This window comes from Haliotis rufescens, unplaced genomic scaffold (genome assembly GCF_023055435.1).
Source record: "Haliotis rufescens isolate VD_foot unplaced genomic scaffold, xgHalRufe1.0.p SCAF_19, whole genome shotgun sequence".
NCBI classification, from domain to species: domain Eukaryota; kingdom Metazoa; phylum Mollusca; class Gastropoda; order Lepetellida; family Haliotidae; genus Haliotis; species Haliotis rufescens.
The window spans coordinates 8,725,862-8,739,114 of NW_025963879.1; the positions used below are offsets into that span (position 1 = coordinate 8,725,862).

Below are 13,253 nucleotides of genomic sequence, written 5' to 3' on the forward strand. Positions count from 1 at the left end.
TCCAAGGCTCTTTATGGCATTGCCGGCGACGTGCAAAATGTTAAAAAACTTCGTTCCAGTTTGCTATTGGTCGAATGTAAAACAGAAAAACAGTCTACAACCTTACAAGCTGCCAAACATTTAGTCTCTACTGCTGTTCTGATTTCGCCACACAAAACTCTCAACTCGAGCAAAGGCATTATCAGAGATAGAGATCGGTGTCTCTATGATATGTCCGAAATTGAAATTGCGGAAGAATTAAAAGATCAGGGAATCACACATGTCAGACGCTTCACATACAAAAGAGATGATACCATCTATAAATCAAACACATATTTAATGACTTTTGCAAAGCCAACTCCTCCAAAAAGTATCAAAGCAGGCTATTTCAACATCGAGGTGGATAAATACATTCCAAATCCACTTCGGTGTTACAAATGTCAGCAGTTTGGGCATGGAGCCCGCTCATGTGACAACCGCAAGAAATGCCATCAATGTGGTGAAACTGATCATGAAAGTGATGACAAATGTACTAAAATTCCTAAATGTGCAAACTGCTCTGGTAACCATGTTGCTTCGTCGAAGTCATGTCCGAAGTTTAAAATCCAACACCAGATTGTTCAGTTAAAACATGAGAGGAACATCACCTTCCTCGAAGCAAAACGAATAATCATGGTCACTGTCTCTCCGACCACAGCTGTCTCCTACTCGACAGCAGTGTCACGCCCACCTTCAAAAACAGTTACATCTGTTCAGTGTCAGACGGATATAACTTGGCTTTCATCAGACAACTATTCCTTGATACAGTCTTCTTCTGCTTCTCAAACTGATTCATCGCCATCACCAAATGTGTCACCATCGTTAATGGCAACAGCACCAGAGCCAGCATCGGAACCAAAACCATCACCTGTGGTGAAACATGCTAACAAGAATGTTGATTATTCAAGGATTTCAGATCGTGTATCTAAGGGTCGCCGTGACCCGATTCAAATTTACAATCGATATCAGACCTTGGAGGACATGGATGTCTCTCCACAATCTCAAGGGCGCAACAGAAGTAAGTCGCCAAGAAATGGGAGAAATAGATCTCCTGTACATCCACCAGTAACTTAAATATTATGAATCCACTGCTTCAGTGGAATTGCAGAGGTCTTAGGACCAATTTAAATGAACTACATTTATTAGTCCAAGATTTTACGCCGTCAGCAATCTGTCTCCAGGAGACATATCTCAAAGAGACTGACAACTTTGATTTGCGTCGGTACAGTTCCTACCATTCGTTTTCTCCTCCAGGTGCTAAAGCTACTGGAGGATCTTCTGTTTTAGTGAAGCAGGGAGTGATCCACAGCCCTGTTTCACTTCATACCAATCTGCAAGCTGTTGCAGTCCGACTGACTTTACATATAACATTTACTCTGTGTTCTCTATATATTTCTCCATCTTCTGTGCTTCAGAAATCAGATCTTCAATCTCTGTACGATCAGCTTCCTAAGCCCTGCGTGATCATGGGCGATTTGAACGGCCATAACCCCTTATGGGGAAGTGTTGACGTTAATACCAAAGGTAAAGTCCTTGAAGATTTTATTTCCGATAACAACTTGTGCATTTTTAATGATGGAACATGTACATATTTACATCCTGCTACTGGAACCTATTCCGCTTTAGATCTGTCATTAACAGATTCAAATCTGTTAACTGAATTTACGTGGTCGGTCCATAATGATTTGTGTGGCAGCGACCACTTTCCTTCACTATTAACAACAAATAATCCATCTGATGTTCCACCAACATCAAGTTGGAACTTTACCAAGGCCAACTGGCCTTCCTTTCAGGAACTCTGCACAGACAGATTAACACCTGTTATGTTCAGGACTGTTACCGACCCAATTCAATTGTTTTCGGATAAGCTAAATGAAATTGCTGATATAACCATCCCTAAGTCCTCTGCAAATCCACACATTCGAAAACCATGGTTTGATCTAGAGTGCAAACAGGCTAGAAAGTGTAGGAAAAAAGCGGAGAAATATTTCCGCCGACATCCAACTGTTCATAATTTGGATCGTGTAAAAATCACAAATGCCAAGGCACGCCGTACATTCAAACAGAATAAGCGTAAGTCTTGGAGGAATTATGTCTCTAAAATAAATTCTCGCACGCCGATATCCAAGGTTTGGAACATGATTGCTAAAATTAAAGGTAAAGGCTCTAAATCGACTGTCCACCATCTCAAGGAAGGTGACCATTTATTAACTGATAAAGTGGACATTGCTAATAAATTGGGCGAGACGCTGGCCAAACACTCTTCATCGACGAATTACGATCCCAAGTTTCAAACATATCAGAAACAGCAGGAAATGAAGAAGGTTGATTTTACTTCTCAAAATGGTGAAGATTATAATGAGGTATTTTCGCTACACGAGCTAAATATTGCACTTGGTCAAGCGCACGACACTGCAACGGGAGATGATAATATTCATTATCAGCTCCTAAAGCATTTACCTAATTCATGTTTAGAGACGCTTCTTGATATATTTGATCAGATATGGACGTCAGGAAATTTTCCTCCCTCATGGCGTAATGCTATAGTTATCCCCATACCTAAACCTGGTAGGGACCATAGTGATGCTTCTAATTATAGACCAATATCACTAACTAGCTGTGTGTGCAAAACCATGGAGCGAATGGTAAACAATCGACTGGTGTGGTACTTGGAAACTAACAATCTTATAAGTAACATACAATGTGGTTTCCGTCAGAATAGAAGTACCATTGATCATCTGGTACGTTTAGAATCCTTTGTCAAGAATGCAATTGTTAATAATCAGCATGCAGTATCAATCTTTTTTGATTTAGAAAAAGCGTATGATACCACTTGGAAGCATGGTATTTTAAAAGATCTCCATAATTTGGGGTTAAGAGGCCGTTTGCCTCAATTTATATCCCAATTTTTAACAGACCGACAATTTCAGGTTCGTGTGGGTTCCACCCTGTCTGACCATTATAATCAGGATCAGGGTGTCCCACAAGGCAGTATTTTGTCTGTAACTCTGTTTAGCATCAAGATTGATAGTCTGTCAAAGGTTTTAAATGATTCCATTGATGGTTCACTGTTTGTGGACGATTTTAATATTTCATGTCGTGGTAAAAATATGCGTACCATAGAGAGACAGTTACAGCTATGTCTCAACAAAATCGAAAAATGGTGTCTTGAAAATGGTTTTAGGTTTTCAAAAGCTAAGACCAATTGTATTCATTTTTGTAGAAAATACAAGCACCACAAAGATCCAGAACTATTTTTACATGGCACTCCTATCAAGGTTGTAGAAGAGGCCAAGTTCCTGGGTCTCATTTTCGATCACCATTTTACTTTTAAGCCGCATATTAACTATCTTAAAACAAAATGCCTGAAGGCTCTAGATTTGTTGAAAGTTGTTGCCAACACGAAGTGGGGAGGTGATCAGTCAACTCTCCTACACTTGTATAGGTCTCTAATCCGCTCTAAATTAGATTATGGCTCCATCGTTTATGGTGGAGCCTGTAAGAGCAATTTACAAAAATTAGATTCCATTCACCATCAGGGCCTAAGACTATGTCTTGGCGCCTTTCGAACGTCTCCTGTGGAAAGCTTATATGTAGAAGCTGATGAACCATCGTTAAAGCAGCGGCGTATCAAATTATCGCTTCAATATATTGCAAAATTACGTTCTAACCCGTTAAACCCTGCATATAACTGTATATTTCAACCCCATTACGAAGACCTTTTTCATAGTAAGCCTAAGCTGGTCCCACCACTAGGCATTCGGATAAAACCCCACATTACAGCTGCACATATTGATTTAGATAATATTTCTCCTTTCAGGCTTCTGTCTTCCCCTCCTTGGCAACTTATCAGACCGGAGGTGGACTTGACTCTCACACAATTTAAAAAACAAGACACAAATCAATTAGTATATCAGCAAGAATATTTACAAGTTAGAGCTAAATACGAATCCCACCGTTCTATTTTTACAGATGGATCCAAGGACGGTAGCACAGTCTCCAGTGCTGCTGTCATTGGATCCAAAACCGTCTCATCTCGCTTACCAGACCATAGCTCAATTTTCACTGCTGAAGCCAAGGCAATATTAACTGCTTTGGAATATATCCAAAAACAGTCCAGTTGTAAACGGTTCATCATCTTTTCAGATTCATTATCGTGTCTACAGGCAATCAAATCTAGCTCTTCACATCATCCATTCATTTTAGATATTTTAGAATTGTATAATGACCTTGCTACTGGCCAATACGACATCGTCTTTTGCTGGTTGCCCAGTCATGTTGGAATCACGGGTAACACTATGGCTGATGCTGCAGCAAAGGCAGCTCTCAACAAATCTGTGACACCACTTCTACTACCATACAGTGACTATAAACCTGTTATTAGATCCTATATCAAAGACCTAATGCAGAAGAAGTGGGACACTCAAGTGGGTATAAATAAATTACATGCAATTAAAGCAGATATTGGTTATACCTACTTGGGCTGTCAGTCCAGATTTGAAGAAGTCGTATTAAGACGATGTCGTATTGGCCATTCTCGTTATACTCATGAATATTTGTTAAAAGGTGAGGATCCTCCATTCTGTATCCCTTGTGATGAAAGAATCACAGTCAAGCATGTCCTGCTTGACTGTGTGGATTTTTCCATCACAAGGGACAATTATTTCCAGGTTTCATCTATGAAGGATCTTTTTAAGGTAAGTTCTCATTTAATTATTGCTTTTTTAAACGAAATAGAATTGATTGATAAATTTTGATATGTATTGTATAAAGTATGTGCTTTTAATTTGGTAAAATGATTATATAACTGTGATTGTTAGTGGCTGTACCTTCAAAGGGGGTTGAAGTAGCGTAAAATAATTGTCCCCCTGAGAGGGTACGTAAGTCCTATTTCATTCAAAGTATTTTTCATTTTTTCATGTTTTTAATCGTAGAATTCCTGTTGTTTTTAACTGATTTGGCTTAAACTTGCTGACAATCACCAGTGGCCGGAGCGATGGTGTAAATCCTGCTGGGTTACCATGTAGGTAGCAGAAGTATCGTAAGTCCCCATGGTACCTAGTATGGTGTCCTACCTTTGGCTAATGGTGACATATAGCCCATTTTTATTGTGTATTGTTATGAATTGTTACAAATTTTATTATGTTATGCTAGTTTTAAAATCTACATCTGTGATGGTCTAGTGTTTTTACTGTCCTTTGTCGACAGATTTTAATGTCTATATTTATGTATTATTAATGTCCAACTTGATTTAGTCACGATATGGCTGAAATATTGCCGATGTGACTATAAATCTTAACTCACTCACTCACTCATGACGTCGCCTCGACACCCTCGCCCTACCATCAGCAAATCGAAGATTAAATCGGGAATTATCACTGAAGACGACTTGATTCCAATTCCTCTGAGTTGATCGTGAGTGTCGCTGTGCCCACAATTGACGTTGACGTCTGTGTAATTGAGTCAGAATCGGCCCGCAGTATGGCCGTCGTGCTTGAAGGTGAGCAGTTCTCAGACGGTTTCGAACAGTTTGCGCACTCAGTCTACCCCTAAACAGTTCATTTCTGGTTGATGTAGCCGTCAAAAATCGGTTACGGAGGTGACGTAAGACAATCTGACGATCCTCTGCATGTGACGTCACACGTGGTCGACCTGGCCGAGGGCGACCAACGGTGGTACCCGTTTGCTGAAGACGCGTCTGTAAAGCATAAACAGTCCGTCGACTACAACCCATCGTCCTTGCGACTTCAGCTACGGACGTTCCCGTCTGCAACATGCCGAGGGCACGTTCACGTTGCACATTTGAAAGGCGTGGCATCACAAATGGCCGTAAAGACTTTTTTTTTTCTTGTGTATTTCTTTTTTTGTTAATGACTGCTAACATTTTGATCGATTCACCTGCACAAAAACGGTTGTTATCTAAAGACAATACGTGGCCATTACTGTTTAAATACACAATAAGGGCGCCGGCCCACAATGATAACTGGACAAAATGTTAAAATTATAAGATTGTGAAGTTTTTAATTTGGTTCAGTATACATAAGGATCCTGAATTGTTCTTGAATACTACACCGATCAAAGTAGTTATAGAGTCAAAGTTTTTAGGTATTACATTTGATAGCAAACTATCGATTATTCCTCATATTAAAAATCTGAAGACCAAATGTCTAAAGGCACTTGATATTCTTAAAGTTGTGTCAAATGCTCATTGGGGTGGGGATAAAGAAACACTTCTGCATCTCTACAGGGCGTTAGTTCGATCTAAGCTGGACTATGGATGTTTTATTTATGGGAGTGAGTGAGTTAAATATTACATCGCATCGGCAATATTTCAGCCATATTCTTTTTATGGTTCAGCCCGTCAAACATATTTACGGAAACTAGATAGTATTCACTATCAGGGTTGTGCTTAGGTGCCTTCAGAACCTCTCCTATCGAAAGTCTGTATGTTGAAGCCAAAGAACCGTGTCTCAAATTAAGACGGATTAAACTTGCTCTTCAATATATCACTAAACTCAAATCGAATTCTTCTAATGCAGCCTTTGACAATGTTTTTAAACCTTTGTATGTGGGTTTGTATGCTGTAAAGTGTAACGCAATACCGCCATTAGGCATTCGCATGGAACCTCTTACGTCCATTGCCAGGTTGCAAATGTCAGATATACCTCCATGGCAATTTATACAGCCTGTGGTCAATCTTGAACTAACAAGGCTGAAAAAGGCCAATACAAATGCATTACAATATCAACAAGCTTTTCTAGAAGTTAGAGATGAATACCCCTCTTACACATGCATTTACACAGATGGCTCAAAAGAAGGGGAGAAAGTATCTGCTGCTGCTGCAGTAACAACTGATGGTACGTTTTCGATTAGACTGACTAATGACAGTTCCATTTTTACTGCAGAGGCAAAGGCTATTTTGTTACCTTTGCAGTATATTGAGCAATTGCCGAACAGACACTTTATTATTTTTTCTGATAGTTTGTCCTGCTTGCAGGCGATAAATGGTCGTAAATCTGATCATCCTTAATTTGCTGAAATTTTAGAACGCAACCTGAATTTATCAGTGGCCGATAATGATATTGTCTTTTGTTGGCTTCAAAGCCATGTTGGAATAAAAGGTAACAACAAAGCTGATGCAGCAGCAAAAGCTGCTAATGAACAAAGAGTAACACAGACTAAATACCCTTATAGTGATTGTAAACTAGTTATTAGGCAATATGTTAATAAATGTTGGCAGTCAAATTGGAATACTCAAACCACTAACAAGCTGCACAATATTCAATATTCATAACAATATCAGTGTTGGTTGTCGTAGAGATGACGTTGTTTCAAGCCGATGCCGTATAGAACATTCACATTTTACTCATGCTTTCCTTTTAAAGGGAGAAGATGCTCCCATGTGTATTCCTTGTCAATGTCAAGTTACCATGAAACACAAACTTATTGACTGTGTGGATACTGATTTAATACGTGCGACATATTTTAATGTTTCTACTTTGAAACAACTTTTTACCCAAGTTCATAGCCATACAGTTACAGCATTTTTGAAAGAAATCCATCTAAGATATAGGTTTTAACCCAAATAGTCAGTTTTTTTTCCATTTGTCTGTCATTTATGACTGATATTTTATGTGATCTTGGATATAATACTTTTATGGTTGTTCTTTATTAGTACATGTTTGAACTTTTAACTGGTTCTCGCCGTGAATAGCTGGTTAATTGCTGATGCGGCGTAAAACAATATTCATTCATTCATTCATTCATTCATTAGGTACCATCAGTATCACGTTACAATCTAGTGGGGGGCACGGGTGGCCCAGTCGTCTAAGGCGCAGCGATTCGCTGTGCAGAGTTGCGTCCCCTTGGCACACCAGAAACCTATGATTGTGGGTTCGAATCCCGGTTCGCCCCGATTATGTTTCTAGGTTTGTCAGCACCATACCCGTGCTAAACGTCTGAGACCTGCATCACTTCGGGCTTTCCACCCACATTAAGCTGGCACGCCGCGATATAACTGGAATATTGTTAAAAGCGGCGTTAAACATAACTCACTCACTCACTCACTCACTACAATCTAGTGTACATCAGTGTCATGTTACTATCTGGTAAACGTCAGTATCACGTTGCAATCTAGTCTACATCAGTATTATGTTACAATCTAGTATACATGGACCCGTGAAGATTCCGGGGTAGAATAGGTCTTCAGCAACCAATGCTTGTAAAGGGTGACTATGCTTGTCGTAAAAGGGGACTAACGGGATCGGCTGGTCAGGCTCGCTGACTTGGTTGATGCATGTCATCGATCCCAATTGCATGGATCGATACTCATGATATTAATCACTGGATTGCCTGGTCCAGACTCGATTATTTACAGACCGCCGTCATATAGCTGGAATATTGCTGAGTGCGGCGTTAAACAACAAACCAACCAACCAAATCTAGTATACATGAGTATTATGATACTATCTTCTGTAATATAAGTCAGTATCATGTTAGAATCTTGTCTACATTGGTACCATCTTACCACCTAATGCACAACAGGGTGCATCGGTATAACGTTACTATCTTGTGTACACCTCGCGAGATCACAATCGCGTTACTATGTCGTACGAAAAAGGTGAGATCAGTGTTGCGTTACTGTCTTCAATACAGCAGTGATGTTTACTATCCAGTAAACAAGCGAGATCAGAATCACTATACTAGGTAGTATACATCCGTATTATGATACTATTAATTAAACACCATGTGGAAACAGTATCACGTTACTATCCAGTATACACAAAGTGAGATACTATCTGGTAAAAATCAGTATTATGTTGCTGTCCAAAATACACCCGTTGAGATGAATACTATGCTATTTTCCAATAAACAACGGGTAAAGTCAATATTATGTTACTATCTTGCATGTACCGGTATTCTATTATTATCCTATATGCATCAGGTGAAATCTGTATTTTGTATGTGACTATTTAGTACACACCAGGCAAGATCAATATTATGTTAGTATCCAACATACATCAAGTCGTTTCTAACGTGATCGTAAGTTCCAAAAATGTCTCTCGGTAAGTCAGCATCTTTTTTATGAGTGTGAGATATCAGCACTTCCCTGGTATACTTCAATGAAAAGGGACAAATATGCACAAAATGCTTTAAACCCGATGGTACTTTATTCATTGGTCACTAGAAGCCTGCTGTTAGCATGCAAAGTGAATGTGCTAGCAAGTACATAGGAGGATATAAACCATATTTTGTTAATAGTAATTGACCGTATTGTAAGTATCCAATGAAAGACGATGTTTACAATATTGGGCCCTGTGGTAAGTATCTCAGTCAAACATAATCACCCCTGCGTGTGTCAACGACTTACCCTTCCTATAATCGCATTTTGCCCCGCAAAGGGCCCCCAACAGTCTTTGGCGATGAATAAGACATGTCGAGTATAGTTAATGTTTGCTTATACATGATATTTCGCAATGTTCTCCACATAAGCTTCGAGCAAATGCTGAATAATCATCTTCTTGGTATGTTTATTAAGATATGTTTAATACGAAGTAAATCTTCACAGTACTATGCATGTATGTATTATTTAATGCCCAACAATGAACTATTTGAATTTCTACGGTAAGAGAGCGAAATTCATTTGAGGAAATCAATGATTGTTCAAATAACCCTTCAACATATCCAACGATACTTCATACCGTGTGAAATTACACGGGCGTGGTGACGTTGACACTAATGTGAATACATGTATGGAGGAACACTGGGATGGTAATAGTAAATCTGACCTATACACACGTGAGGTGAGGTGAATTTGGGTTTAGCGTCGCGTTTAAGATTAGTGCACTTATATAGCGACGGGCATGCACGAGTGCGTGTGTATGGGGCTGCATGTTCTAGTCCGGTTTAATTTTACAGTGCTAGCCCACAGAAATACCATGTCGCAGTTTAACATGAATACCCCACTCAGACCCACACTGACTCCGAGCTGACCAATCCTTGTTTTAGCACCTTAATGCCGAGCGACAGGCAGAGTAAATGCAAGTACCATATTTAAACTCCTTTGGAATGACGCGGTCGAAGGTTCAACCCCAGAAGACCGGGAAGACGCCATTCATTCATTCATTCATCCATATAGAAATTAAAGACAATGGATTTCTTACCTTTGATTGCTGACTGCCTACAAATGTGTTGAAAACTGGTAAGGTATGTATTACAGTTCCTGAAGCTGTTTCCACAGGCACGTTGTGCGTTAGGTTTCGCAGTTGTGGGATGCTGTCTTGAGATCTCGGCAATGATTAGTCGTGGCTTTTCGCATCACCTGAGCCAAGACACAAGGCACACCACAGCCCTTGCTTTTGTAAGTATGATTTACTTACATTTAAATACTAAATGAACTATCGTCTGTTTCCATCCATCATGAATGTGATGTAGGAGAGACCTACTCGTGGACGAATGAGTATTAAACGTTGCTTTCCCCGGAAGCAAAATCGTTCTGGCTATTTAGAAGCCCTTTCTCCGTGACTCAAAGGCACGTACGTAGCCCGTTTTGATTAGCGAACATCGAATCACATCATCGTGTATGAGAAGAGCCACCACGCAGCTGCCATGTCGATCCAATAGGAAATGTTTGATCGGCAACGCATACTGTTCCTCATACAAGGAGGAGTGCTATCTCTGCAGTATCGTTTAGCCCAAAAGCTTTATATCACAGCCAATTTCATAACTTTTTGACAAAAGACTACAGAATGATGCTATTTGCATGGGATTTTGAATTAATGGTTTTATGTGGTTCCACCATTTTCACGTCGCCTTTATGCATGGTGTCAATATCTCACTGAGGGATATCTCACTGAGGGATCAAATAGATTTATAGATCAAACAGCCTGTGCATCAGCTTTATCACAACCACAGTGGACAATAGTAATTGGATGATTGGAGGTAAACATTTCAGGATGCATGTCTTGCTATCACACTATGACACAACTCCTTTGGTAACTGCTGTGTACCGGAGAATCATGACGAGGTCATTATCGCACCATTCATATCATCCATTTGACGGAATCAGAAACTGATCAGCACTAAGTGTGTGCTCGTATTATGTGCATGTTTATTCATTATTCATTCACCCGTGGCTTCATACTCCACGCACAAAAATATATATATATATATATATATATATATATATATATATATATATATATATATATATATATATATATACTGAACAGCATTGAAAACGCACCCGCACTAAATCTTGAAATATTACAAAAACAACTTGAGCAATGACCGATTTTGATTAGAGTGAGTGAGTGAGTTAAAGCTTTACGTCACATCGGCAATATTTCAGCCATATCGTGACGAGAAATTTCATTTATTAATACATATGTTTAAACTAAATTAAAACCTGTCATCGATGGACAGTAAAATTACTAGAATATCACAGATTAATATTTAAAACTAGCATACAACTATAAAAGATATCACTATATATAACGGTACAATATAAAAAAGGGCTATAGATCGCCAGCAGCTGAAGGTAGATCACCATGCTAGGGTCCATGGGGACTTACAGTACTTTTGCTACCTGCATGGGTGAGTGAGTGAGTTAAGATTTAACGTCACATCGGCAGTAGTTCAGCCATATCGTGACGAGAAGTACATTAATAATACACATATTTATATGAAATAAAAACCTGTCATCGAAGGACAGTAAAATAACTAGATTTATCACAGATTATATCTAAAACTAGTAGTTAGCCATAAAAATATAACATCATACGAAACAATACAAGATAAAAATGAGCTATAGATCGCCAGCCACTGAAGAGAGATCACCATGCTAGGGTCCATGGGGACTTACAGTACTTTTGCTACCTGCATGGACCCCAGCCGGATTTACATCATCCCTTACGCTGTTGGCAATTAATGACAAATCTAGCCAGAATAAATAAACATATATACTACGGCTAAAAACGAGCAGAAATAAACATACTTTGAAAGACGTGGTCTCACATACCCCCTCAGGGGGACAATAATTTTACACTACTTTAACCCCCTTCGAGGATATAGCCACTAACAATCTCAGTTATTGAAAAATTCAACCAATGATAAAAGTTATTTATTCATTTACAAAATATAGCAATCAAAATTTATGTAGTAATTCGATTTCCTTTAAAAAAACAATAATTAAATGACTACTTACCTGATAAAAAAGATCCTTGATACATGATACTTTGAAATATTTATCCCATTGTGATGGAAAAATCAATGCAGTCAAGCAGGACATGCTTGACCGTGATTCTTTCATCACAAGGATCCTCACCTTTAAGTAAATATTCATGAGTATAACGTGAGTGACCAATACGACATCGTCTTAATACAGGGGGCGGTCGGGTAGCCTAGTGGTTAAAGCGTTCGCTCGTCACGCCGAAGACCCGGGTTCGATCCCCGACATGGGTACAATGTGTGAAGCCCATTTTCCGGTGTCCCCCTCCATGATATTGCTGGAATATTGCTAAAAGCGGCGTAAAACCATACTCACTCACTCGTCTTAATACAACCTCTTCAAATCTGGACTGACAGCCCAAGTAGGTGTAACCAGTATTTGGTTTTATTTCATGTAATTTATTGATACCTACTTGGGTGTCCCACTTCTTTTGCATCAGATCACGGATGTAAGATCTAATTATAGGTTTATAATCACTGTATGGTAAAAGAAGTGGATTTTGATTAGAGTGAGTGAGTGAGTGAAAATTATCGTCACATCGGCAGTATTTCAGCCATATCGCGACGAAACAGTTATAATAATTACATTTTGATTTAATAAAAAGCTGTCAACGATGGACAGTAAGATAACTAGAATATCACAGGTTCAGTAGTAAAACTAGTTGAGAACAGTTAAAACAATACATTTATAATCAACAAGACAATATCAAATTGGGCTATAGATCACCAGCAACCAAAGTTAGGCCACCTTACAAGGGACCGAGGGGACTTACATTACTTTTGCTACCTGCACGGCTCCCCAGTAGGATTTACACCAACCCTTCAGCTGCTGGTAATGGTATGCAATTTTAGCCAACCATTAAAAGAAACAAATATACTACGTTGTAAAACCGAGGTAAGAATAAATGTACTTTGATGTGGTCTTACATATCCTCTCAGGGGGACAATAATTTTACGCTACTTCAACCCCCTTTGAGGATATAGCCACTGACCATCTAAGTTACAAA

The 13,253-nt window shown here is 39.1% G+C and overlaps 1 protein-coding gene across 1 annotated transcript in view; it reads right to left on the bottom strand.

Annotated features, from left to right (window-relative positions):
• Window positions 1-10,585, bottom strand: part of LOC124123236 (FMRFamide receptor-like) — a 211,069-nt gene extending 200,484 nt beyond the window's left edge. The window contains exon 1 of the mRNA XM_048398843.1: window positions 10,182-10,585. The gene's annotated coding sequence lies outside the window, so the exon portion shown is untranslated. The remainder of the gene's footprint in view (window positions 1-10,181) is intronic.
• Between the last annotated feature and the right edge of the window lie 2,668 nt (window positions 10,586-13,253).